Genomic DNA, 23,407 nt, shown 5'->3' with positions numbered 1-23,407 from the left:
TATTTTTCTTCCAAACATGGGCGTCTGCATTAACAGAAGATGCGTAATATTATGCCATACAAATGAATTGCAATCGCGTTGCAATATGTTGCCAATCACATAACAAAAGTTTCTGAATGATTACTGCCTACAGCAGTAGTCATCAAACGATGGGGCGCCCCACAAGGGGGATGGATCATGGACATTTTTTTATAGGGGTAGCAAAGTTAATTAGAAAGAAAAAGTGAGATTTGATTTTGCCCGCCTATTTTTGGATATTTCACACTTCTTCAGTTTGGATATTTACCTTCAATTAACATGTTTTTTTGAATAAAACATACTTTCGGCTCACTATTTGTTATTTGTAGCGTAGTGTTACCTATTTCTTTTTTAGATGGGCATAAGACCAAAAAAATTCTAAAAAGGGCGCACGGCTCAAAAAGTTTAAAAACCACTGGCCTACAGTGTACTTCATTTTCCTAATGAATCAGATTATTTTTTCGGGATAATCAAATGGCGACATTTTTATATTATAGTTTAGTTTATTGCGCAATACTGGTTTGCCAAAATTTTAGGCTGTCAGATTGTCCAATAAAGTTTACTGTTATAAATCGATGTCTTCAAATATAAGGCTATTCTTGGATTTGTGCCGTAATGAAAAATGACGGTTCAAAATTAAAACAGTGAAGGAATGGTGGTCAGATGACAAGAAAAAGGAATTATTTGAATATTAAAATTTTCTGACGTACCCAAAACTGATTAATGTTTTACTGGACAATTTTTATTATCGTTTATCCAAAATCAGCACTTGACGGTGGGTTTTATACCTTACTTTGATTCTGTCTGCTCATCCGATCATGCAATCCGCTTTTATTTGCTTGCTTATGGCTGTATGGTCAGTTACGTTCCGTTGAAATAAACTTATGCTTATTTTCAAAAATGCAGAAATGACTTCCATTTGCAAAGTTTGATGTGCTATTATCTGCAGACCTGTCTGCATGTATACTGGCTCTTCCACCCATCTTAAATTCGGGTAGTTGTACTAAAGTACTGAAAGTAAAAGCTGGTCATTTACAGATTCCTTCAGGAACAAGTAAATTAACTTGGGTCTAGTATAGTTTAGTACCACAGGTACTTCCAGTGGGCGTAGCAAAACGAATTTTGCATATGTTATTCCTAACCCCCACCTGACTATGCCATCCGAAAATTACGTCACTACGATGTCGCCATGTCATAGGTCTTGCCAAGGTATAATTACGATCGCCCGAAATGACATCTGCGCCACCGATAACGATCGTTGTGACAAGAAAACGAGAAAGATAGCTTGCTCGATTTCGGGTGCTGGTCTGCGCGTTTTGGACGACCATTCGCATATTTTGGTGGGCATCATTACGCCACTGTGACATCGAAATGACGTAATTTTTGAGTGACGTAGTCAGGTGAGGGTTAGGATTGACATATGCAAAAATTGTTGAGCCAGGCCAACTAGAAGTGCATGTGGTACTAAACTATACCAGACCCATTCACTTATTACATGTATTATACATTACTAAACAATCACTTGGCTATACCCATTCCTGCATTCTGGTGAAACCAGCGAACAGGACTTGAAGTCTAAAGTTAGTTTCTGTTTTCCTAACCCTCCAGACCCAGTCAGAGAGAGCGAATTTGAATATTAAAATAGATTCATTCGTAAATTGACATTGTGTCATTACAGCATTTGACCATGCCATGGTCAGATCTACAGATGTGGCCAAACAGTGCACCTCCTGATCTCCCAAACTGGAAAGAAGACAAAAGCAGTGCCTCGTGATTTATAGCAAATTATTTTAAAAATATGTTGACATAAATGATTTCGTCATGTGAGCGAAAGATCACGTGAGTAGCTAACAAAGAACAAATTTTATGGACAACTCAACTTACCCCAGTTCCAACCGTTCTAAGGGACTTCATTATGGCTAATCACTAATGACTTTTAGTGAAAATGATGTAATTATAAAATATCTGTAAAAAACTACATACAGGTACAATATCAGATGTATAAAATTGTGGATTAATGACGATAAACCAACGTAAATAATCCTCAACCCAAAAACTCCGACTGTCGATTGTCTGTCGTCTCAACTTCAGTACCTCGGGATTCCCCTAAAAATATATATTATGATGTGATTGCCCGACCTCTGACCCCGAAGAATTAGGATAGGATGGGATTTACATATTTATCCCGGGGGAGAGGAAAGCCGATAAAACGGCTCAACCATATGGCGAACCACGGCCTCTCGTCCGGTTACCATTCCATGCCGGGTATGGGATTAGTTAGTAACTTTTTTTTCCGGAAGCATGGACTTGATGGTGGAGGAAGCCGTAACCAACGGCCGGCAACCAGCTTGCCAAATGTTAAACAGGAACATGGACACCATCTTGTGCCAAATTTGGGAAACGCGAAACAATGGAGTCTTATAAAAAAATTTTGTCGTGTTGTTGTATTGAATCGAAAAAGTTAGCTGGTATAAGGTCTAGAGACTCTAGAATGAAGCCGAAGGGTGGATTTTGAAGTTTGAGCTATATGCTACCTAAGAAGTATATAATGCAATTAAGAATAAAAAACTATCTAATGCGTTAAATTTGACTACAGACACAACGTAGAACAATTTTTGGTCATTTTTTCGAAGATTTTATAGTGATACGCCAAGTTGACGCTGTGAAATGTCTCCGCAACAATCCTACATTGTCATTTGGTATTCTAGCACAGCTTAGAGCTGAGCAGTAGGGCATTATGGAGCTTGGCAGGCGAAGAATGTTTACCAGAAAATAGAAACGGCCATTGAAGCGAAGTTGAGTCGGCCGGTAATTCCGACGAATAAATACAACTTTTCATCTGTGATGTCACAAGAAACGTCATTGTGAAATGGTCAATTATGATAATTAGAATGGTCAACTTACTCCGGAAGCAACTCGAAAACGGTATACTTGTCTTCATAGACAATTTATTGTACTATAGGGGCTCCCGAAGTATGCGAACCAAGATGGCGGACATCGGAACGTAATATCTGTACTAGGTTAGGGTTAGGCCATAATTTTAGGTATAAATACTACGGGAGGCTCTTGGCTAGTCTTCGAACTGATAATAGGACTAAAATAAGGAAAATTGGAAAAAAATTATCGCCTAACCCTAACCTGTTACCCATGTTACGTTCCGATGTCCGCCATCTTGGTTCGCATACTTCGGGAGCCCCGTACTATAAATGTAATTTGGCAAAGATGAAAGGATATCAGCATGTTCGGCTAAGAATCTACTTCAAAACTCGACCTTCAAAATTTTTTTACCTAAAATATTAGTAAAAATAATAGGCATGTTTCAATAATTGCGTGCGAACTTCTCATAAGGCGCCGTGATAAATTGCCGATAACAAAAGGCACAAGATGGCGTCCATTGTCTGAGCGTTGCCACGCTTGTAATATATATACGCTTTGGCCGTAACCGACCAGCGGTTACGTGAACCACCCAACGGCGGCAAGGATTCCAGCAATCCTCTCGCACATAACTATCCCCACATGGGATTCGAACCTGCGTACCCATGCAGAGGTGCGGTGGCGAGCGTATTCCTAACGTTTAGCACGATGAGCCACACCGCCGCGGCTATCTGCCTACACTTTACCATTGCAAAAATTTCGGTGCTTGTTTTAAGTGGGGTTTCGCGTGCTGGAGTCTGTAAAATGGGGTATTTGTTTCAAACCATTATTCTGATTCCCAGCTTTTAACAATCTTTTTTTAATACTTTTATTTTATCCTATAGTCTATCACAGCTATTTCCACACTAATTTTAGATTACCGCAATTAAATTGAAACTCCTAAGAAGACAAAGTGATCATTGAAATATTTGATTTATATACAAATTTCCAAAACACGACCAAAATCTAATAAATAGACATCAAAAACGCAAAAACGAGGTAACGTTTACGACCACGTATGAAAATCTGTCTAAGTGAGAAAGTGTCCGAGTGATTGCAAAAATGGCATTGTTACTCACATTTTGCATCTTGCTGATTGGTCAATGTCACGAAGTAAACAAGAAAGTCGATTCTTGGGGAAACATTCATTGAAGCGGTAAATTTAACGGCTTTTCCGCCCTCTCAAAATCATTTTTAATAACCCTAATAACTGGTTGAGGCGATTTCATTTATTTTTAAGAAAACGTTCTAAGTCGTGTACCTCTGCATGGCGTTCTCAAGCATTATATCCGAAAGTGATATATATTAAGCAGACACTAATGCATGTCGATACCGGAAGGGCCACTATTTTATATGGACCAAAACTTTTTCGCTCGCGTTTCATACTCAATTAATGATACTGATCGAGATGGAGTGCATGGGAATAAATGCGACATCAATATCCTCCGATCTCGAACATTTCAATCACTGGACTCTCGCACGCACACTGAGGCAGGATATTTTGGAAGTGAGTCGATGACCTGAATGCAAAAACCAAAAAAAAAAAATTAACAAAAGCTAATGTAGAATCCAGTATATACTAAGAGTGGCGATTACCTGCGTTTAAAACAATGGTTTTGGCCGTATAAATAATCACTGCAATCAATTTGTCGTGGAATGGGTTTATCGTAACTTATAAAACAGTTTGTGCTGTGGCACAAAAAAGGAATAGAATCATAATTTACAAGCGTATTTTTGGGATATATATTATATTAGAAAAAGGTGACCCCGTAGTATTTGTACCAAGCCATTTTCCCTTAGGATACTTTGCCTTACTTTACCGTCACATTGCTACGAATACGTTTGGGATTTGAAATTGTGATTAGCAACCATCGACATTTCGGCCATGGAGTATGGTGACCGTACATTTGAACCCATGTACATTTGAACCCATGCGTATATCCACGGGTTCAATCTATATGCGGGTGCTAAAAACCCATGGGTTAGGGTTAGTATGAGTTCAACTATCCGTAAAACAAAAAAAAATTCATAGGTACAATAGCATACAGGTGCAATTGTCATGGGTTCAAATGTACGTGGGTTCAAATGTAATGGAACCATGGAGTATTTATTAGCGAAATCGGGTTTTGTAAGTATTTGTGATAAAATGCTTATTTTTTTTATTCAAGCCAATCCTTCTTTTTTTGTAAATTTTCAATTTGTTATTAACGAAGTATTAGCCAAAAATATATATAAAGTTTGAATATAAAATATCCTCACTCCCTTTAAAGCAAGCCTGGCCCAAGAAGTAGTCGGTACAGCATGCATCTTCCGTCTTCACAAGACTTTGTGTTTTGCATCTAGAATTAAAAAATTGTTTCAATATATCTATTTCAACCCAAAATATTTTGTTCGCAGAATTCAGATAATTCGAATGATAAATATAGTCACATGAAAGTTGGATTGAGTTTGCAGTTGCAATTTTATTATACCTCTCGTCCAAGGCTGTAGAGTGTAGTGGGAGTAAATATTTTTTTAACTCTGGAATCTGGCGTGTGTGCTCTACATGCGTCCCTCGCGGGAGGCAAATTGTCACATAATATCAAACATTTGATAAGCAATCATTTCGCTAAAGTTGAGACACATCTTTGCCGGAAAATGAATTTTATTTATCAGCCAAATAAATTTGAGGGCTGTGGCTAGAATCTAGATAGAACGTTTAGTTTGCATACAAGATCACGCGCACTCCCTCAGAAACAAGACGACATTTGAAACTTGAAATTTGAAGTAGTTACGGGCGACCACCAAAGTGCCGAGAATTGTTGATACCTTGGGAAAATATAATAAACAGCTGCAACCATTGACGCAAGACTTAGGTAGTTTTTATGAAATTGAAATTAAATGTTCTTTTAAGCTAACTACTCACCGATCCAATTCACTATTTCGGCGTTAATATTCACTATTTCGGCATCGTTCACGTTCTTCAAGAAATATTTCCACCTAAAATTAAAAAGTACATTCCGTATACTGAATTTCGCACTGAACAGGCAATACTGGTAACATTATAGTTGGACACAGGTGTGAAGCCGTTCTAGTTTATCGAGCTGTGGCTCAAGGCTTAAATCAAGACCCAACTTTGCCCGCAAGTAACAAATGAACTCTCAGTCGTTCTACACCTTAGTTGTGTCTATTACTGAACAACTGACTTTATATTGTAGCCACTAGCAAGTACATCGGGATAGTTACTCTGTATTTCAATGCTTTTAACCACTACTTGTTAATAGTGTATGTCATATGCTTAAAACAAGGTCGTTGCCCCAATTTATTTCCTTCATGATTATTTTCATACAACGTTTTATGCGATGACCTATTTCCTACGCTTGCTCAAGTGTTACCTGTTTTTATTTTATCGTTCTTTGTCATCTAGAAAACTGGTTTCATCACATATACTTAAGGATTAAACAAGTGTATTTCGTTAATTGTTATTCAGATCAATTTGATTGTGCAACTTTACAATAGACGAATATTTGTCATTACAATACATTGCGTGATTATATTATCCTCTTAATAAATTCAGTTTGGGGTTGCTCCGCCGAAATACGTTAAATAGTGCTGGGGTAAGAACTCGCATAATAAGGTGCCATCCCCCCTATAATAGAAAACCTTCTCAAAAAATTTTTCTATATAGAATCTATTCGGTTCAAGACTTATTATTTTACAATAGTTACTCACAGAGTTAATGCCAATATATCGTCATTGCCTCGCCATCGTTCAGGTTGTCGATGAAATCTTTCTCAAACCTAAAAAAAAATTTTTTTTAGTTATACAATCTTAATAATCGCATTGGCCTGACCATGCTAGTAGCGCAGTAAAGCTTTGATTGGTAGGCCTACTGTAAACGCGTGAGAGCTTACAGCCAATTGGGTATGACGGCAAGAAACTATTTGAAATATAACAATTTGACAGAAAGCTGTATTGAAAATTCTAAGGTAATGCAATCCATTATAATATAAATTAATAATAATATAATACGAATATAAATAATATAAAGCAATAAATATAGCAAAGAATAATCGCGTTGCTCCTTGAGAACTAATCTCATACCAACCTTCACCTAGCTAGAACAGCTGTTTTTCATATCTCGCTCACAGTGCGTAAAAGCTCGGTTTTAATTTTTATTTACGAATTTCAATGGATCATTGGTCAATGATACGTGCAGAGGCGTAGCCAGTAATTTTTAAATTGGGGTTCTAAAATTTCTTAAAGTTAGGCCGTAACATTCAGCCGGTTCAGTCCGGAAAACGTGGGTGTCAAGAGTCGTGAAGGTCTAAAAATCGTTTCAAGCCTCGAAAATTACTATGTATATGATATGGTAAATGGCATTTTCACATTTCCAAAAACCGATATCAGCTTACCCCTGGATACTTGCAACTCGTATTTTTACACAAATAGACATATATTACAGTAATACTAAGTATCGGGAAAATATTTGTAATTTTACATGAAAATAAAAAGTAAAATGTTCGCCCCGAGACAATAAAATGAGGAATTCTTCCCCGATTGTGAAACGCTGATTTTGAATAAATTACAACGTAAAGGACTAATGACCAAAGGACACAAAATAACCTAATTATTTACTCTTACCCTGTCTGAAGAACAAAGTTGGATGTACACATTTTCAGCCTATCACGAATGGTACTTCTGGAAATCTGGAAAAATTAGAGTTATAATGATATTATATAAAATCAATAACCAAAGGAAAAGATGTTTTTAGAATCCTTTTCTCACCATATCTTACATTTGCCCTTGCCTAAACCGCTAAATCGAATGTTAACTATACTTCGAAAAAACGGAACGCGTTTTTTGGCGCGCATGTACATGACAGTTGGTTTCGGCTGTTTGAGCGCGGGAAGTTGTGAGATATTGACATATTTTAAATACTCAGACATACTGGCGTCTTTGCAGGGTATAGCAAGTTTCCTCTTACGTGATCCAGAAGCAAATATTTTCCGCAAATAAACTCAAGATAGTGATTTTTTAAAAGTGTAGGTATTGGATCAATGACATTGAATGAAAATATGGTAAGCATTCTAACCAACTGTAAAAATAAATTTTATGAATGAATTAGGTTTTTGCCGCCAATTTCAGCGGCATGGTGAAATGATTCAATACATATATATATATATATATATATATATATAATTACTTACATTTTTCGGTTAAGTCTGATCAGAAATTCCTTTTTCATTGTGGTAAATTCAGTTTCATTTCTTGACATTTGTCTTGTTACCATTTTCATCCGTGTTTGGTTCGTGTTTGCTTTGGGCGTCAGGATTCTGTTTGTGCTAAAAAAGAAACGGTAACGTATCAAGAAATTGTGACATAGGATTTCCCATGTATTGGACATTTGCTTTCACCTCACTGGCTTTCTATAATTTCGTTTGGAGATCACTCAAAAATATGATAAAAAAAATTCAGCCAAGTGTATGTATATAGAAATATACTGTGTTGTCCCTATCGATAACCAGTTGGTTTATCGCAAGTGTCGGCAAAATACGGCCCGCGGGCTGTCAAACCTGAATATAATTGTGCACTTGGTACACTAGCTGTTCTTGTACATTTGCTGTTAGGCTAGTTATTCGTAAACAATTTTTATATTTTGTTTATAGTTCCATATTGAGTTTTGAGCCATTCAGGAACGTAAGAGACCAACCCTGGTTTATTGCATCTATCTGAACTTTTTTCCTTCACTTTTTGTATAGTACATATATGCAATGTGTATTTCCAGTATGGCGAACAAATGAACCACTGATTACTGGTAACGTAATATGACGATTCTAAGCTTTAACATCGTGCCGCAAAAAATTTTCAAATTTTTAAATACACTTTTTTTTTACCGCTAATTTTTTTTTTTGCGGGGATTTTCTTCTGATCTGAATTATAATATACAGGGTGTCTCAAAACTAAGTATACATTTTTAATTTTGATTTGTTTTTCAGGTTCTCATCATAGAGCGTTCATTTCTTCAGAAAACATAGTATGGATAAGTAGTAAAATTTAGGTATGATTTGCATTTTCAACAACCCAGAGAATGAAAAGGAGATTAACCATAGAAATGCGGTGAAAAATTGCTGTTTGGCAAGAAGCATACAAAAGAGCAAGACATTCGGCACTTTTACAGTGAAGAATTACGCAATTCATCAAAAATTCATCTAAACTGGATATGTAGTTGATGCAAAAAGATCAGGAAGACCAAGAAGCGTACGCTCTGAGGAAAAATTTTCGAAGCTGAATCAATTTCAAATTCTCTGTTAAAGAGGCGCTAAGTTTGCCTTACTAATTTACATGCTTCATGCCAATCCGCAATTTTCCACCCAATCTTTTGGGGTAATCTCCTTGTCATTCTGTGGGCTGTTGAAAAAAGCACACAATATCTAAATTTTACTAGTTATCCATACTATGTTTTCTGAAGAAATGAACGCTCTATGATGAGTACCTGAAAAGCAAATCAAAATAAAAGTGTATGCTTACTTTTGAGTCACCCACTATATCAGGGCGACGACTTTGCTGATTTTTCTTCTTGCGTAATAAGATCATGAGACTTATACCAAATAAACCAAGAATAGTGATTTTTCGAACACAATAAAAGATTGACTATTGGATCACTGATAATGAATGAAAATAAGGCGAGACTGGTAAATAAATTAGATCACGAACTGTAAGACTTGGAGGACTAGATGAAAGAGAAGTCAACGGTATTTTCTATGCTAGGATAATTCCGAATGCACGAACAGCAAAGAAACGGTAAAAAAAAAAATTAAGGGCGAGAATCTACAGAAAAATTTCTAAAGTGCCAAATGAAAATCAAGTTTGTGCTCGACTTTAGTTATAGTGAAAAGAAAAGTATACCTTATGATTACTATTGTATGTAGCCTACTTGATGCAAGCCCGATAACCTATTTTCACCTCAAAACCTTTTTTTAATGTTTTTTTTTATGTTTGCCCTGATGGTAACAATCTCTCTCCAAGGAGGTTTGTTCATCCCATAGCCTTGGCACAAAATATAAATGAAAATTAAGATGTTACCTGACTTGGTTTGACGCATATTGTCAAATTCACTTGGGACATGATTGCGTATACTCTAAATAAGTCCGGGAACGCATTAGCTCTAAAACAACTGAATAAAATTATATGGCATTTTGAAAGTCTCGTACAGCGATTTCATAGAACTATATAAGTATAATTAACGAATGCAAAAATGTGAGATTTGAAAAAACACCCGCACCACGTTGTAAAATAAGAAATTGGTAATTATTAAGAGGGTTAAGAATGAAATAAAAATTTGATTTCTAGTGCAATTTGCTTTCATAGCCCAAACCCTAACTGAGGGATAAGTAACTTTCTTATTTTGAGCGTTGACGCGGGCGTTTTCAGTCGGGGGATGCACAAAAGATACTAATTACCTTACACGGAGAGGTGTGATTCATGGGGTTTGCGCGAACCTGGGATGGCCCTCTTGACTCGAAAGACGCAAAACATTTCATGAAATGAGAGAATCTGTTGTTAGTGAGTTTAAGGTAAAAATGAACCCGTTCTAAAATTTTAAATCCCATTACTGATTAGATTAGATTAGAAGAGTAGGTTTGTACCAATGCTTGCACAGGAAAAGGGGACCATCCCAGCTATCTTCCACTAATATATGGATACTAATGCACACGAATAAAACTATTTTGTTTGTGGAGCCCAATCATCTATATCAATGCATTCGCGATTATTTGGCTGAATTTTAAAAAATTTCAGCATTTTCAATCAAAGAATGAAAATTCAAGATTTTATTGAGACTGGGAAAGGTCAGTAAAGAGTCGCTTCATACGCGTTGCATATTGTACCTCGATCTTTTGCGTTCAGTAACCGGGTAAATACCCTTGTGAATTGGACGTTATAAGATAAGATTGCTCGGCAAGTCCATACTTGATGCATACAAATATGTTTACTAAGCATAACAAATTCTCCCAAGGGGTTTGTCTGCACATACTACGTTCCAGTGTCCACCATCTTGGTTCACATCCTTCGGGAGTACCGAAATATTTATCTTTGGAGAAGGGAAAGCCAATAACAAAAGAGCGATGCTCAAATATATGGACACGAAAGCAAAATGAAATGCAATCTATATGAGGTCACCGTATATCTCAGACTTGAAGCCTTAGAGCCCAAAGAAATTTTTGAAATAAATAGAAGTAATAGCCTTCTAGCGACGAATACAATCTTTAACCAATGGAAATTCCAAAGCAATTGGTCGCGTAGTTGAAAAGAAAAGCGATTTTTTTTCATAACAACAAAACGATCCATCGGTCCATTTCGTGTGCAATAAGAGAATAGTTATACGGGCCCCAGCCGAGTTTTAATTCGATTTTTCGCTTTACTCATGATTTATTTATGACAATGGATAAGAAACAAGAAAGGCACTATCAAATTTTCTTACTTGTAGGAAGTACCTTTTTCTTTTTCTCTCTTTCTGAGGTTCAACTGCGAAAATAAACATCAACCTTACTTCCGGAGCGCCCAATTGCGTATGCTGAAATTAGGATTCTGCCCTGACTTAGTTTGGCCCATATTGTCAAATTCACTTAAGACATGATTGAATAGGCCTCAATTGAGTCTATTCACGCTCATTTTAGAATAAATACAAAACAACCGAGTAAAATTAGATGGTATTTCGAAAGTTTCGCACAGCAAATTTTATAGAAATATAAAAGTCTATTTAACGAATCTTCTGTACAAAACCTCCGCCACTAATGCAAAAATGTGAGATTTGAGAAAACACCCCAGGTGAAAATGGGTCGCATTTAAGGTGATTCAGATCTGTCAAAACACACTTTTTCTTTTCATTTTACGAGTTGTTCTCATTTCGTCATAGATTAAACTATTGCGTCTATCGTAGTTCATTTGAATTCTTCTTAGAAAAAACTAGATGATTGCATCATAAGTGGCATCAAGTTATATTCTTTACCTTAACCCAAACCGAAATGAATATTCAGTAACTTTCTTATTTTGAGCGTTGGCGTTGGTGTTTTTTAGCGTGGGCTTGGCACAAAATATCCTAATTGATTTACGTGGAATGGTGGGATTCTTGGGGTTCGCAAGGAATTTCGCGAACGCGGTCCTAAACGGTCCTTGACACGTAGGACACAAAACATTTTTGTAATTTGTGTAAATGCTTGCACAGGAAAGAGTTACCGCATATGCGCTTCCTATTGAACTTTCGACATTACGATTACGAAATTTCGTTAACCGGGTAAATACCCTTGTGAATTGTAGGGTACGATACAATTGATCGGCAAGTCCATACTTGACGTATGCTCGATAAATCATTTTCACTTTAAAACTTTTTTGTAAATATGCAACCTATGTTTTCCCTAAGGGCAACAAGCTCTCGGAGGAGGTTTGTCTACTTTTAAATATTCGATATATATATATAATTTTAACAGTTTAAAAGAGTCATATACTGTTACTGTTAAAATTTTTGTAAGCTACTTACGCATGATTTGAATGCAGACACCGAGATGATTTTTATCTAGCATTGTTATATTTCAAGATACTAAAAGTTACGAAACATTGGTAAACATTAGGTACCGTACAGGCGCCAATTGCTGAGTAAACAATAGGTCAATGGCGTAGAATACATATAGTTGCCAATTTATAACACTATGCTCAAAGAAAGGACGATCGGATTTTACAACCGAATTCATTTTCCTAGGTGACGAACACAAATATATTTCTGTAACGTCACTCTTGAATCACCTAGGATAGGTATCTTCACTCTTGCTACACCATCCATTCATTATATGCATACGGTTCCGCTGGCACAAAAGGGTAGAAGAAGGATAAGTAGTTAATTCCGCAGAAACAAAATTCATTTTAATATAGATTATGCGGTTGTTGGTAAATTCATATTGTTTTTACATTATTTATTACTTTTATTTTCTTCAACTTATTCGACAAAATATTTGGAGCTCCAGATGTATGCGCACCAACATGGCGCACAACCTGAACCTAGTACACATGCTATGTTCAGGATGCGCGCCATCTTGGCGCACATACTTCGAGTGCGCCAAATATTTTTACATGGACTGTTGACTGGACGAGAAGCCGTAATGAACATAATGTATGCCTTGGTTAGAAAGTCCTATCCGAACTTAGGCCGTATTAACCAATAACATCAAATCGCATTATAATGGCTCGATAAATATATGTGAAGAATACTCACAGGCGATCCCCAGTTACTTTCACAGCTCGAATCTGAACACATTGAGGTAGAGCGTATTGTCTTCATAATTTCGACTCTAAAAAGCAGTAAAGTGAGCTTCATTTATCGACGCAAATACCCTGCTGCCAACCTTATCATTTCCAAAAAACGTGTGTGACGCCCTTGGCTGAATCAACTTTACTACGAAAAACGGAACTATTTGCTCAATTTTCGCGCCATATACTTGTGAGTGACAGTTGGTCACGGCTGCATGGTCCCGATCTATTTTGGCAAGCAATCAACATTTAGAAAAAAGCGTTTCGACAAAAATATTTCCCAACTCTATAAATACGAGAAGATCCACTATAATATACCGTTAATTTGCAACTAATGTACTTGGTATCAGCCGGGTTACGCGAGACTAACTACATTTCTTTGCTATATGCCTTTGCGCTAGTGGGTCAGTATATGGATTAGTGATGATGAATGATAATTCAAAAGCACTGCTGCACACTTTAACACATTTATTTCTGTAACATTTTGTCTTTATGATAGTGTGCAGCAAGACTTTTGGATCAAAAAAAAATAGTCCTTTGTATTATGATTACAGTATACGCATACGGATCTACCCGCGCAAAGGTAAAGCTAGGCAAAGGCGTAAAGGTAGTTTGTTTTGCGTAATCTCAACTGATAGTTGACGCCATGACAAGAGAAAATCTGGGCAATAGGATTAATATTGTATTGATTGTAGGGTATTAGCTTGCTGCAGTTGAACTCAGAATAAGCCGTGCTAACTTAATCGCTTGATGCAGGGGTAAGCATATAATACTTGTTTTTCACAGAACACAACTTAGTCCATATGTATAGAAAATGGTTAGTTAACATTAATTAAACTATTGAACAAAATTATACAGTTTATGTAACAGGGTAAATCCCCTAGCGAAACAAAAGTTACACAATATGCTTGAATGAATGAAAGTCAGTACTTGACGCATGTTCGATAAGTTGTTTGAAGCCTTTGTATAGGTATGTTGGCGTAGGGGCGGGTGAAAAGTTTTGCAATATGTTTGTGGGCTTTGAAATGTTCGTTTTATTGAAATATTTATTTTATTTGCCCAAAATTTTAATCGCCTGCTAAATGGGAAAGGGTATCTACCGTTTTCTGTTCACAAGAGTACAAATGAGAAAGTAAGTATACTGACCAAGGTGACCCCCCTCGGGAAAAAATAGAGAACGAACCCAGGTCATTTGGAACATACCCAGCGGATATTTTTACCATGAGTTCAGATTTCATCTTAACTAATCGGAGAGTCTTTTCGATCTTCCTCTGAGTCGAAGTCAAAACATTTAATCGTTCCAGATTTGAAATCTGAATTCGGAATTTTTAATTTCATCGACGTTTCGGCGTTGGAAGTTTGGAGTCGAAATTATTGCACAATGAAATTTCCTATATATTTCTATCCAACAGAAATAAAATTTTTATATTAAGATTTCATTGCGCCACAGAGTAACTGATTATAAGAATAAATGTATCCGCATGTTAAACGATTAATAGTACTATATCAACCATTTTTCATCCGTGCCCCACTTTCGTTGCACAAAAAATTCTGTGGCCTATTAACTTTCTCAGGCAAGAGAAAAACTACAAGATAAAACAAAACAGTATTTTTTCGATATACACGTTTACTTTAATAATTAAAATGAGAATTACCACTGGCCCACTGGTTGAGAAACGGCGTGCTAGTGTATTAGACAGTTAAAAACATTAAAATTGGTCGTAAAAGACAGTGACTCGGTATCATATAGAAGAGCACAATGGCTTGAAACGCTGGCAATTTGTAGTGTTGCAATGGTGCAATATGGTCCAGACAAGGGTTTAAATGGGACGAACAAAAGCGTCAACGATCATGTTTCTGTGTTTAAATGTGTTGTGTGATTCGTACTGACAAGGGACATCGGCATTTGATATGGTTTGCAACAAAGGGGTATCGTGTTAAATATTAATGTACACTGTTTGTTTTAAAATCTGATATTTACAGAGAGAAAGATCTATGCATTCGTTATACACTATATTGGTGGTTTTAATGTTTGAAAAATCACTAACCGGGGTTAAGAAACTGAAAACGACAAAAGGGTATGTTAACATAACACGTCTGAGGAACGCCAGTTGTTGATACACCGGAGGAATGGGTGAAAGCCGATTTTGTTTTGGAAATAACGACTACTACAACTATCTTTAAAAATCGAATTCAGCCGTCAAAATTTCCTTCCGAGGTTCGTTATTTTTGGTCACATAGATAGTCATAAGATCGAAATTTCGGTACTTCCGAAGTATGTGAACCAAGATGGCGGACACCGGAATGTAGTATGTGTACCAAGTTAGGGTTAGGCCATAGATTTATTCCTATTTTCCCTATTTTAGTTCTATTACGAGTTTGGGGACTAGCCAAGTGACTCCCGTAGCATTTTTACGTGAAATTATGGTTTAACACATACTACGTTCCGGTGTCCGCCATCTTGGTTCACATACTTCGGGAGTACCGAAATTTTTATCTTTGGAGAGAGGAAAGCCAATAACAAAAGAGCGATGCTCAAATATACACGAAAGCAAAATGAAATGAAATTTTTATGACGTCACCGTACATCTCAGACTTGGAGCCATAGAGCCGAAAGAAATTTTTAAAATAAATAAAAGTAATAGCCTTCTAGCGACGAATACAATCTTTAACCAAATAATCGAAGAAAAGCGATTTTTTTTCATAACAACAAAACGGTCCGGTCCATAGGTCCATTTCGTGTGCATTAAGAGAATAGTTGTACGGGCCCCAGTCAGTTTTAATTCGATTTTTCCCTTTACTCATGATTTATTCATGACTATGGATAAGAAACAAGAAAGGCACTATAAAATTTTCTTACTTGTAGGGAGTGCCTTTTTCTTTTTGTCACAGAAACACATTAGTTTTTTTTCTCTTTCTGAGGTTCAACTGCCAAAATAAATATCGATACGATAAATAATATATAAAAAGTAAGGCATTAAATTTTCAGAAGGAAACAGAAATCAATCATAGATTTTCCAACGCAGAAGATATTCACTCTGAATACGAGGCACTAAAATTTACTTACCTTCAAATAAAAACTAATGAATATTTTATAAAGATAAGTAAGCAAATATATTATGAAATCATTGGGGTAATCCCGTAGTATATGTACCAGGTTCGGGTTTAGTCATAATTTAATTCCGATTTTCCCTATTTTAGTTCTATTACGACTTCGGGGACTGTCTGTGTTAGCCAAGTGAATATACCCCCTGACCATAGGTTTCAGTCCCTTTACACAACTTGATGTAGAGTAGGCTAACAAAATTCAAAACAAACCTCCTTATTGGTACATACACTTCTGGAGCGTCGCCATAGGCATAGCCAAGGCTAGGAAAGGGCAATGCTGAATGATTGCGGTCCTCCCACATATTAGTAGTTTCCTACATATCGTTATGCTGCTTGCGTGAGTAAGCGCCGCTCCCCATTTGGTCGGAGTCGAAATTTTGAGCTTAAACGTTGATTTTCTTACGCAGAGGTTTTTTTACTTAATTAAAACGTAAGCGTTTAATGCACGGTGGTTTTAATCAGTCTTCCTCGGGCATAGAATATTCAAATGCTTCCTCCCACCTTCAATAAAAAAGGGAAAACTAGGTTGCTCAATTACCCATAAAAAAATAATAAGATTTTATTCAATTTTTGTTTGTGTCTGATTATAACTAAGTTTTAGTAACACAAGACGCTTTTACAAAAGTTACGTATACTCTGGTAGAATATGGCCCAAATAACCTAGATTTGTTTGTCCCCGTGTGTATATATGTATATAAAAGATGAGTCAAAAAGTCTCAATTAAATCTACGGAAAGAAACAAAATTTACTCTTACACTTGATCTTCTGTTTATGTATGATTGTATCGAAAAGTTTCAACAATCTATGACGCTCTTCACAAAAGTTATGTTTTCTCTAGAAAATTTTTGCTGATAATCTGTAAGTTATCTTTTGTTTAGGACTGGCGAGGTCTTTTATATTGATCAACATAAGCGTGACCCCCTTTTGTTCAGTTGAATATGTATTAAATATCTGCGTTCGGTCTGTTACTCACTCCTTACCTTTTTTTAACGGTGCATATGTTGTAATAACAAGGGAAGGGCCAAAACGTTTGATTAAACCATTGAACTGGATTTACAAGCAACGTCGAGGATTGTTGGATTCATGACTCACTATTTAACTATTTCTGGAAAACAGAATTATTCGACAGAGTAGACTAGCCAATTACTTGACTTGCCCTTCCGCCCTGAGTCGTCGTCCGGAATAAATTTCCTTTCTTCTCGCGATAAAAAGATGGCCGCAATGAATGCTGGGTAAAAAATATACCGTCTGAACGTCAGACAAACGTAAGTACACTATTTAGCTATACGCTGGTTCTCAACCAGTGGGACATGACCCACTTCTGCACCACAGAAACATTTCCAGGTGGGCCAAACAAACATATTAAAATTGCCAGAGTTATTGATAAATTGGTTAAACTTTGATTGTAGTAGCAATGATGATGCTGTTTTTGCTACTGGATGGCCATTCTCATTTTAATTATTGAAGTGGAAGGGAATTTTTTTTAGTTTTCATCAAGCATAGGAAAGTTTTGTACAACAAAAATTTTTGTCCAATAAAAGTGAACCACGAAAGATAAAAGGTTGAAAACCAATGAATCTAGCATCTGATTGGATATTTGTTAGTGGCGTGTTAAACTACTCATGGTGAATCCCCGGGTATAAAGTGAAGCTAGCTATCGAGCACTTTGATTCAATCAACTAAGGGTGGCAATAAAAAAAGTTTAATACCAAAGGAAAAAACTTGTTGTCTACAGAGTATTACAAATATATTGCATAAATGCCAAGATAACATACCCCCACGCAGAAAAAAATAGAAAAAAAATGATACAAATAGAAAATGACGATAATTTATTTATCACTCGAAGTTTTGTTGTGTGATCGTACCCAAAAGTTTCAGTGATCTATGTCCCAAATGACCTGGGTTGATTCTGTTTTGGGGGGACGCAGCGTATATACATTTATGCATAAACATTCGATTTTTGCTATATTAGGAAGCTGTGGTCTTAAAACTTTAATTCATCAGTCAACACTAAAATTACTTTTACATTGATGATTTTTCCAAGATCGAATTTCTGGTGTGTTTGACAGTTTTTGTTTTGAAGTCTTTTTTGTGCCCAAACAATAAATGATGACGTGTACAGGATATAACGTAATGGTTTCCCGTTATAAATTACTCATCTCTTTTGAAAATAATATGGGTGGTTCACATAACCGATGATCCGCTACGGCTTCCTTTACTGAAACAAGTGACTGGTTGAATAATCCTTTGGCTTTTACCCGACATGGACTGGTAACCGGACGAGGGGCCATTGCACTTTCTAATAAATCAGTCGTCTTATCGGTTTTTCCTGCTCCTGGATTAGATATAATGGGATACAATCGAATTATGATAATATGGGTTTTCTCGAATGTTTAGGCTATTGAGACAAAACAAAGAGAGACGAAATTTCGGTTGGAAACTGCTAATCTAGGCCAGGGAAGATAGAGCTGTTCCATAACAAACTTTTTCGTTCTCTGTTTTACAGCTGGCATCCAAGTGGTGGCGGCAAATAACAAAATATGAGAACAAATTTCTCGCTGCCCGGCAAAAAACGACCCCGTTGGTCGATGGTTAGGAAATACTAATCGAGACAAGGAAAGATAGACCTGTACCATCAATCTATAAATCAAACAGAATGTAAGAAATATATATATGGAAAATACAAAAACTTACTTACAATTTTCAGTTAGTTCCAAAGCGCCATGGTAAACATGTCACATCGCTTTGTATTCATAATCTGGACACTGAAAAGCGGTAAATTAAGCTCCATACCTTGACGTGGAAATTAAGCTATAACCTTATCAGTTTCTAACATACTGTTTGAAGGGCGTCGATATTATAGTCTCAACGAACCAGGGGAAATAACCAGGTTGAGAAGATCGGGACAGCACGGATCGATTTAATTTTAAATTCTTGTGAACGTATGCGTTTGATAGAATGCGACTGGTAAACACTTCGGCTTCAATGTAATATTTGAACATGAAACAAGCAATCAGTTTTTGGCAACAACTCACACAAAGGTTGCTTCACTACTTCCTTGACTGTCTTTATGCGTCCATTACTCTATTATAACACTATTACACTTTCCATCACACTATTATTGCCTAACTCTTTCAAGTGCTGTATAGTGTTACACAGACATCAAAATATTGTTTCAGTTACCAGCAGGTAGGCCTACATGCACAAATAGCAATTGTCCGTACATTTATCGTATGTATGTTTCCATGCGACAAGAGAAATATAAGAAGTACAAGTCTATGTATATAGCAGGCTACATCCTTGTAAAACATGATTACTATTATAACAACTCACACAAAATCTGCTTATCACTACCCATTTTATTGTATTTATGTTTCCATGAGACGGGTATTATAAAGGAGGTCTTAGTCCAGGGTGGTCCAAGGTTGATGGCCTCGCGGGCCACACTATTATTTTTGATGTGTTCGCGGGCCACAAGAGTGTAACTTATAAATAACTGCAGATTGATTGAATACCGAATTTTACCAAATTTGAGATACAGTAGGGTAATTACTAAACTTTCTGATATATAGGCATTAGGCAGCATTTTTATGATACTGTTTAGGCTGATTGCGAAAAACCAATCAGCAGAAATTATATTGTCCGGCCATAACATTAATATTTGGTTATCAGGCATAGCCAACCTAAGCTGATAAATTCCTCATTTGATTTTCAGTTATTTATGAAGCCTATTTCACTAGCATATATTCCCGACCCAAAAGATAGAAAGCCAGATAACAATTTAGACGAGTCAAGCACATTCGACTTCGCTGGTTGCCTCAGCCAGCCATAACACTAGTCAACATTAGTGATGTAACAATATGTCAAAAGATTTTTCTGGTTATTTTTATGACGAAACATCACCAAATTTGGTTTTGTTCGATTTTTCGTTTACCCTCCCTCAATGGCGACGCGGGCCATAGATAATGAAGCCGCGGGACATGTGGCCCGCGGGCTTGGGTTTGGACCACCCTGTCTTAGTCTATATATAGTGGACTTTGGTAAAACATTGTTACTAAACTTATTATTATTATTAATATCTTTCAACTCTTTCTAGCAGAGGTACACATACAAAAACATGTTGTTATACAAACACAAGATAGATACTGTAGGTGTTCCATTATGTGTTATGAGCTTTTCATGCGAATTTCCGTACTTGCAGTGGCATATATAGAACATGGCAGCCTCGTGCCATGGAGACCATATGGGTCGGTAATTATTTTAATTAAAATAATTTCGAATTGGCAATTAGTGAAACTATTATTTTTACTTGAATAATAACGTACAAGTATCTCAATTTACCAACAGTTGTTAAAAAAATGTCAGTCAATAATGAAAGGGGTTCAGTTTGAAACTTCGTGTCATGGGCGCTACTTTATGTAGATACGACACTATGTGGTTTTTCCGGTGTTCATTGTTGCGCAAAATACCCAGTCAACGTTTTGTTTCATGCGTAACAATCTAATTGTATGCTATGTGGTATGGTATTATGAATACCAGAATACTAAGAGATAAGGAACTATATATATATATATAGATACAGGATGTCCTGAGTCTACAGCTGTAGCCGAGTAATTTCCTCCATGACTAGACTGTAGGACTCAAGCTATAATGTTACACAGACAATATGAAGCCACAATATGAACCACATTTAGTCTGATGGAACTTTGACAAAGAAAAGGTTGTTAATTCGTGCGGAGCTTGTATAGAAAACCAAAGCGTGCTCCATTTAGTAAAAGTATAATAAAGTTTATTTTAATTTCCCCGAAAAAACGTACAAAAAACAACGAACACGCGAAAGTTTCGGAAAACTGGGGAAAAAACTGGCAAAATTTCTAATAAAGTTTAAAATATGTAGAAATACATGTGCCAGTTTACCTATCTTAAACACAACCGTGTATCATTAGGGCGTCTAACTTGTGTAACATAAACACACTGCAGGCACGGTGAGTTCAATATAAAACTGATTGCGGCTATGCTTATCGTTCGGGATTTGTTCACTTCCGCCGCATTCGAAGCAAACCCGGAGTTCTGACAAAACTGTCCGATCAATCAGGACTCACTAATCATTAGGTATCTCAATCATATTAATGTGTATAATCAGATAGTGTCGAGATTTTCTGAAAGGAGGTGAGTTTGGGAATCAACGTCCCAACCGTTTGACATTTGGAAAAGCGGAAATGATTGGTTTGAATCAGCATTTGGACATTTTTACTTCAAATCGCACAGTATAAGATTTTCGGATTATATGTGATACATACCCGGATTTAATGGAGCATTTCTTTCACGATTTAGATTCCATAAGCTACTGGAGTGTGTATTATGATCTTTCTGTATATTTACCAAGTTTCATAGGTACTGTTATTTTTTTTTTCTATGCGATATTTCATCATATCTCGGCATTTACCGCCTACGTTTACCGCGACTGTAATAGGCAATATTGTTTGTGAAACAATAAATAATTGTCTACCACGCGAAACTCCGAATATTCACATCCTTTAATAATATTTAATTATAGACGAAGATGAAACCTCCTTGTTATTCAAATATTTATGTCTTTTCTATAATTTCGATCAAATTTCATATAGACAGCAGGCTAGCAGTGGAAATGTCTATATGACGTCTTCGTCACCATTTGAATGGTTTCCTTCGTAGAATAGTGTTACTGATATGAATATATGGGAGCGTAGGAATGGAGATACACATTTGTACAAGTCATTTACTGTCAATCAAATTCAAATACTGATCAAAAAATGATATTATAAAAAGTACTTTTTCATGGAAAGTGTCAAAAGTAAACTCTAGTTATATTCACTTGGCTAACGCAGACAGTCCCGAACTCGTAACAGAACTAAAATAAAGAATAGCGGAATAAAATAATGGCTTAACCCTAACCTGGTGCACACATTACGAAAGTACCATAAAAAAGTACTTCTTTCATAGCAAGTGCCGAGTATCGAGATATCAACTTTGAACATTTGGAACAATTTTCTGAAAATGATCCTTTCTAGGTTTCATCACGGTAAAAGAGTTACTGGTCGCCTATATGTAATATGGCCTCTCCGGATTCAGATTTGTCATACTCAGCCATTTCAAGACCCGATGATTAGATGAGATTGAAAAATGAACATACAACAAATGTTTAACAAAGTTTTTTAATTTTTATGGGATAAAGGTACAAGTTACCAGAGTGGTTATGGATATCATTCAGGTTCGACCTTCTTATCCCAAGTTTTACAGTCGAAGGGTAATTCAACATCGGATGGAATTTTGTCGTTTTTGGGCAAGAAATTTGCTTTGTTTTTGCTGTTGTTGTACTAATTTTCTTCAGTTTATTATTATTAATATATTAACTGTTTATGAACACTATACAGTATACTGTACTTGTCTGAGGAAGTCTGACTTTGGTCAGACGAAACGTTACAGAAATACATTTGTGTTAGTGTGCAGCATGGCTCCTGAATTGCATAGTATAATATGCTTAAACTGTACAAATGCGGGATAGCGACTTGCGCATAACAATAGCCAAGAATCAATTGAAAATTAAATGAACAAGGTTCTTTTTTGCATGATAAGGAGAAAATAAAGAGTTCCAATATAGGCAAAGGGAGGATTTTTAGAAAAAGGTTGAGAACCATTGCTCTAAACCAGGGGTGGGCAAGGTTTTTGAACCAGGGGTCAAAATTTTAGCCCACCTAGACTGGCGGGCCATGTAAGTGTGATGTAAAAATTACATTTTATGAATAAAATTTACAGTGTTACAAAAGCAAAAGTAGAAAACAATAAGCCCCTGCCAAAACTATGTGAATGGCGTAGACTGTCGCAATTGACATTTCCTAATTTCCAGACGCGACTTCAAAATCATTTCTAAATTTAGCGTGACTTCGCGTTCACAGAATCTATGAGGGGGGTGTTTACTGAATACTTTGATTGCACCACTATCTAGGATTTACTTGATCGGTTACAAGTCTTTTCTCCACACAACCAACCTCTGTTTGACGAATACATTCTAGTAATTCTATTTGATTCATGACTCTTAGTCCACACT

General features: G+C 36.3%; 2 long non-coding RNA genes across 2 annotated transcripts; both read right to left on the bottom strand.

Annotated features, from left to right (window-relative positions):
• Nucleotides 1-3,733: 3,733 nt before the first annotated feature.
• LOC144432355 (uncharacterized) lies at nt 3,734-6,047 on the bottom strand. Its single transcript, XR_013480546.1, has 3 exons — nt 5,837-6,047; nt 5,191-5,270; nt 3,734-4,451 (listed from the first exon to the last, which is right to left on the bottom strand). It is a non-coding gene; the product is annotated as an uncharacterized LOC144432355 (long non-coding RNA).
• A 1,325-nt stretch (nt 6,048-7,372) lies between these two features.
• Nucleotides 7,373-16,148, bottom strand: LOC144432383 (uncharacterized). The gene is made up of 4 exons (XR_013480571.1): nt 16,073-16,148; nt 13,178-13,253; nt 8,121-8,255; nt 7,373-7,619 (listed from the first exon to the last, which is right to left on the bottom strand). It is a non-coding gene; the product is annotated as an uncharacterized LOC144432383 (long non-coding RNA).
• Between the last annotated feature and the right edge of the window lie 7,259 nt (nt 16,149-23,407).

This window comes from Styela clava, chromosome 15 (assembly GCF_964204865.1).
Source record: "Styela clava chromosome 15, kaStyClav1.hap1.2, whole genome shotgun sequence".
NCBI classification, from domain to species: domain Eukaryota; kingdom Metazoa; phylum Chordata; class Ascidiacea; order Stolidobranchia; family Styelidae; genus Styela; species Styela clava.
Note: the sequence above shows the minus strand (reverse complement) of the source record. Positions and strands in the feature narration are given on the sequence as shown.